A 6,348-nucleotide genomic window follows, 5' to 3' on the forward strand; every position below is an offset into this window, starting at 1 on the left:
TGTGTTTTAAAAGGAAAAACTTACCGTAACACCTATCGAGAGCTTATGGGGCAGGCAGCTGCGGAGGAGGAGGAGGCGCCAGTCAGTTACTCTCCCTGCTGCCTCATTTCGGCACGGACACACTGCTCACAGCTCGGCCGGGCTTTACCGAGTCCTCGCGCTTGCGGTTTGGGGGGTGGGCTAAGAAGAAGAAATGAGGAAGAAGGGAACAGGCGAAACAAACCGAAAGGCCGCTCCTTTTGACCCGCGCCGCTACCCGTACACCAGCAGCTGCAAAACACAAAAAGGAGTCCACGAACAGGCGGAGGGGGGGAAAAAAAAAAAATCATGGGAACGCGCAGCCGTACGCATGCGTAGAGCTTCGCGCACTTCGGCTAAACACGTGACCACCCTGTCTTCACCTCCAAGAAATCTGCGCGCCGTCGTGACGCAGCGACTGGAGACGCTGAAGTTCCAGGAAATGGCAAAGGAAAGCCAGTTGTCATTGTCACCTCCTGGAACCTGATGACTAGGGGCGCCGCCTTGAGAGAGGAGCACCTGAAGAGAGGAAATACAGGTACCACGAGAGGAAGGAGGGCGTTAGGTAACTGAATTTGGAAGACCGTTTAGAAGAATCGGCCGCTAACGGCGGGGCGCAGTGTCGTCCCCCTTCGGCTGCACAGGTACAATCTGCGAAGTGGGGCCGATGGTGCACGGACACCCTTCATGGCCCCTCTTCCTTTTCAGTCAACTTAAAATGGCCTTTTTTCACTACAGCGCATGCCCTTTTGTGTTTTACAATAATGTCACTTAGTCCTTCCTTCCCAGTGCCTTGCTGGGTTCCCCCCCCCATTAGATAGACAGTACTTTCTTTGTTCCATTAGCAATTTATGATCATATATATGAATTTAATGTCATGAAATGTTACGTAAAGGTGTCTAATTTATGGCCAGGCAGACTTACACATATGCAAATGAAGTAATGAAAGCCGTCACATCTTATGCATTAAAGGAACTCTCTTTGGCTAGGAAACACCTTAGATAATGAAATGCCATCGCCACACCCAGGGACATTAAATATCAGTGTCATTTATGCAAAATGTAGGGATTTCCTGCACGAATCACAGCAGACTATTTGTAGAGTTTTTATCTCCATCTATATGACAAGTGTCTGTGCCTCTGTTTGGGTGCTATGTTTGCCATTCCAACAGATGGTGCACCACAAAGATTAACCGTTTTTACGTGTCTCATACATAATAGAGACATGGGATACATGACTAAAAACAGCAGGCTGTGACAAGTGGTGCAACTGATAAGTTTCATGATGGTGGTGCTGTACAAGTGCTTTCCAGGATGGCAAGCTCAGTCCCAGTATCTGCCCTTTCTTTCATAAGGCAGGAGACATCAGAAAGATGTGCCTCTCTTTTGTGTGCAATGCTCAAAATACCAGTGTCCTCCTAACTGCTTTATATAAATGAAATGTCCGGCTGAGCGCTCATTGAACTCTGGCACAAACAGCATCCATCCTGTGACTTAAAGTCAAACTCAGTTGGACAGACACTGGGGATGTCAAACTTCATGACTGCCTCTCACTGACTAAGGTTATGTAAGTGAAGTCTAAGAATGTCAGTAATGAGGCTAACAAACACACAACAAGAGAGGAAACGGCAAAGACGCGAGATACGGTAACAGCATCCTGCTAACAACTTCACTGGGAGGTGTAGTACAGTTAATGGCACCCCCGTTTTTAATGATCACACAATGCCTGTCCCGGTAGGATGAGACTCAAGGCCCACTACAGATTCCTCCCAAAGCCATAAAATTGTGTTCTTGCCACGCAAACCGAGGGACGGCGCCTTGTCATCTCCTAGAAGGTACCACAGAGTTTTAGCCGCCCGAGGGTGGTTTTTATTTTCTAGTCATTATTTTAAAGAAAATTCTCTACTCCAAAATCAAGAAGAGACAAGTCCCGAATGAAGGGGAGTGTCAAATACTGAATGTTGACTTTTCATTACCTGTAAGCCATAATCAGCAAAATGAAAAGAAATAAACGCTCGAAATATATCACTCTGCGTGTAATGAATCTATAGAATGTAGGAGTTTCACTTTCTGAATTGAATTACTGAAATAAATGAACTTTGAGGATATTCTAATTTATTGAGATGCACCCGTATAACATGCATACATAACCCATTTATAATTGACGTAGTCAAAGGGCAAAGCGCATGGTCTAGCCAGAAGATCTGTGGTCCAGTCTGATGACGGTCAGCCCCGCTACAGGACCAGTCATGCAGAGCCCAAGCCGCATTGTTCACGAGAGCCAGGAGCTTAACTTCCATTGTCTTCTGCGCTGCTCCCCCAGACAGTCCCCACAACGGCGTCGGCCTCCCCGATTCACCCGTTACGCCTGCTGCTTGCGTCTTCTGTTCTCGTTCTGTGCTGCCCTGATGTACGCTTCACTTTTCATGTGCAGAAGTGATGCAGCCTGCCGCCATCTTGTAACACACGCTCAGCTTCGGCCCTTTTAATATGTGGCATTCGTCCTTACAGCTCAGTTTACATTTCTCTCAAGGCGCACCCCCAGGTATTTCTGTACCTGACGCACGTCAGCCTCTCTTCCCTGGGTCAGGTAGTCGCTGCTCTACCCGAAGCCTAACACATTCTCCTTGGGTCCGCTGCAAATGGCCACCTACGGCAGTCAGTGGTCTTTCCCACCACTGATTGCCAGCTTGGGAAGGGAAGATTGGCTTCAAAAGTAGGTTAAGGGAGGGCTTCCTTATTATTGGCTGGCACCTCGTCATGGCCCAAAACTCCCTGCCAGTGCAAGAGTTTGTAAGATGTCATCATAAGAACAATTTTGTCAAGAGGCGGCCATTTACCGTATTTCCCCAATGATGAGCCGCCCCATTCTATAAGCTGCAGAAAATGCTCCAAGATAAGCCGCCCCATGTTATTAGCTGTGGCATTACTGAATTTACCAATCTGAAGTAAAAGCATCTAATTTGGCACGCCTTTGCAACTCTATACAGTAGTGATGTTATAGTTGAGCGTGAACAATTAAATCGATAAAATTTTGCACTTACCGATATCAAGCCTACGCTGAAGAATTTAAGCTCCAGCTCGTTGCTTTCGCAAAAGAAAACTGCAATCATTCAGCTGGACGCCACTTTGAAGTAGTTGTACAAACAAGTGAGAAATTGGCGGAAAGATGAGGAAGCTTTGCACGCGCTTCTGCCATGCAGGTGTGCAAGGCGTACAAGTAAAGCAAATTGGCCAAACTTAGAGAAGAGACAAAGAATGGATTCTTTAAGATAGTTTCAACAAAAGCCATCAAAATGAAGGCACGAGGAATGGCGACTGAAATGTTTTTAGATAGGCCGCCCCATTTAAGCAAGCCACACCCAATAAGCAGGTTTGTAAAAATTAATGTATAAGCCGCGGCCTATCGTTGGGGGAAATACGGTAGTCCAAAATAAGTGACTAGGAATTCATGAAGTAACTTGAGCAGAACATCATCTACAACACATTTGAAGGTCCCAAACGTCTGTCACCCTGCTTGGCAGTTTATTCCACGTATCTGTAGTGATTGGTATGCAGAAAAACCTTCAAACATTTGTGCAAAACACATCCTTGAAGGAAGAATACTCCACTCAGAACAGATCATCTCTGCGTTTTACTCATCTTGTCTCAGTTGTAACGCTGGCTAATTACTCTCATGTTTGTGTGGAGCCTGGAGGTAATAAAATTAAAGTGATACAATGGGCTTGAATGGGCAACCAATGTGAACAGCGAACAATACCAAAGTATCCATAAAAAAAAACAAACAAAAACGTGCCATTACTACTACTACTACTACTTCTTCTTCAGCTGCTCCCGTTAGGGGTTGCCACAGCGGATCATCTTCTTCCATATCTTTCTGTCCTCATCATCTTGTTCTGTCACACACGCCACCTGCATGTCCTCTCTCACCACATCCATAAACCTTCCCTTAGGCCTTCCTCTATTTCCTCTTCCCTGGCAGCTCTATCTTTAACATCCTTCTCCCAGTATACCCAGTATCTCTGCTCTGCACATGTCCAAACCAACGCAATCTCACCTCTCTGACTTTGTCTCCCAACAGTCCCTCTAATGTCCTCATTTCTAATCCTGTCCATCCTCATCACACCCAATGCAAATCTTAGCATCTTTAACTCTGCCATCGTCTCCAGTGCATATAACACAGCTGGTCTCACTTCCGTCCTGTAGATCTTCTCTTTCACTAACCGTCTGTCACAAATCACTCCTGACACTCTTCTCCACCCATTCCACCCTACCTGCACTCTCTTCTTCGTCTCTCTTCCACAATCCCCATTACTCTGTACCGTTCATCCCAAGTATTTAAACTCATCCACCTTCGCCAACTCTACTCCCTCTTCCTCACCATTCCACTGACCTCCCTCTCATTCACACACATGTATTCTGTCCTGGTGGTCCTACTGACCTTCATTCCTCATATGACAAAATCCAAATGTCAGGCTCACAGCATCCAATTGTTTGTGACATTTGTGGGATATCCTCCTGCACAGCACAGTGAAGGACACACCAATGAGGTGGAGCTTCTACACTGAAGACACGCCTCCCTTGTCATTCATTGGTCATCAGCTGTGCTTAATCACTGGCTACTCTGAAGCTTCACACACACTGTTATCAAAATTCAGATGGACCAATTAAAAAATAAATAAAATCAGGAGTGCTCTCCCCTCAACTTTCTCGTATACTCGGGATATTTGAGGAGTAAACCACAAGACCAAGATTAGATTTTTATAATCACTTTCGAATGTTTGTCTTTGTGATTTGTTAATGGTCTTTGTAAAAGATATTCTCACAGGAAACTAAACGTTTTACTACGAATGGCACATCAAGATCTCCTTTGGTGTCTCATGTTAGATGGACTACATTACCTTTCTTGTCGCCTGTTCATATTTTACATGTCAGAATTGTTCGACCAATTTTGAATACAACTAATCTTGTCGTATTGCACAGCCCATCACTCAGACATCAATTACGAAATAACATTACGATACGTCCTTCTGTCAACAGTAATTCATTCGGTGGAAGACCAGACGGTGTTAACGGTTGTAGATATTCTTCATGATATTGTAAGTTGATGTTTTCATCTTCCGCACCATCACCACCAACTGTGTCAGCAGAGTCTATTGATACGCCTTTAATCAATTTGACGTGTAACTGATCAACATTTTCAGTGTTGATTCGTTTGACTGCATGGATTGTCGGTGCTAGGATTGCCCATGTACTCATTTCTTCTCTTGATAACCCTTCAGGATGAAATGCTTCAATAAGATTTGGACATCATATGTCTTCTTTATTTGGGAACTTAAAGTGAGGAAAATGTTAAAATTTATCAGAGCTGAGAGCGCAAGAACTGCGTCTGACAAAAGCATTCACACAAATGAGAGGTGAGAGGGCCGCGGATGTGGGTCGTGAACTGGAAATGGTGGATAGGAGGGCGGGACTTGAAAAAATTTCAATGCAACAGTCTCGTCTCAAGATTTTCTTTTATAATAGAGAGCTGTACATTAAAGAACCATCAACAACAAGTCAAATAAATAATATATTGGAACAATTATTATAAAAGTAAACTTGAATAAACAAAACTCTGCAGTGGCATGAATAAAAGGTAAAGCTCAAATAAAGGAAATAGCTCAAACATTGATAGAAATCTACGTTTTGTACCAAATACTTGTATGCAAAATTTGGTTGACCTAAGTGAACGCGTACTCAAGTTATTGTGTTTACACACAAAGACAGACACACACAATTCCAAAAATGGTATTTTTTGGACTCGGGGAGGTCGAAATCATCGATATTCATCAAAATCTCGACATCAAATCTTTGGACAATTCCAATACTTTCCCTATACTTGAAAGTAAAAAGAAACAAAGCCCCCAGACGACTGAAGATGTACAGGAGTTCCTGCCGAGTCACACGTATTTGAAGCAGGACACGCTGAGGACAAATTGAGGCAAACGGAGACGAACTTCGCTGCTACAGAAGCGGCTGCAAGTCAAACAGAATCACAAATGGAGGCGAGAGATGGAACGACGAGGACCCAGTGGCGTACCTGTCAGAAATGTCGAAGTCATCTCTGATTGTCGACCCCCGTGACAAGACGACGTGACACACCGCAGTAGCCAACGCCTGGCCAGTCAGTGACAACGGAGACGTTGGGTCTCCACCTCCACAGCTTCATCTCCTTTGGCTGTGGCTCGACTGTCCTACACAAGAGAATGTTCTGGAAACGGTTCACGTTAGAATAGTTCAGTAAAACTCGGTTTGCTCCTGTAACTGGAAGTGTGAATGAAGCAACACA

The 6,348-nt window shown here is 44.6% G+C and overlaps 1 protein-coding gene across 1 annotated transcript in view; it reads right to left on the reverse strand.

The window, feature by feature from the left end:
• si:dkey-94l16.4 (transcription factor 20) overlaps window positions 1–494 on the reverse strand; it is a 34,096-nt gene extending 33,602 nt beyond the window's left edge. The window contains exon 1 of the mRNA XM_051918802.1: window positions 25–494. The gene's annotated coding sequence lies outside the window, so the exon portion shown is untranslated. The remainder of the gene's footprint in view (window positions 1–24) is intronic.
• Window positions 495–6,348: the final 5,854 nt, after the last annotated feature.

The sequence above is a fragment of the Erpetoichthys calabaricus genome, chromosome 14, assembly GCF_900747795.2.
Source record: "Erpetoichthys calabaricus chromosome 14, fErpCal1.3, whole genome shotgun sequence".
Taxonomy (NCBI): domain Eukaryota; kingdom Metazoa; phylum Chordata; class Cladistia; order Polypteriformes; family Polypteridae; genus Erpetoichthys; species Erpetoichthys calabaricus.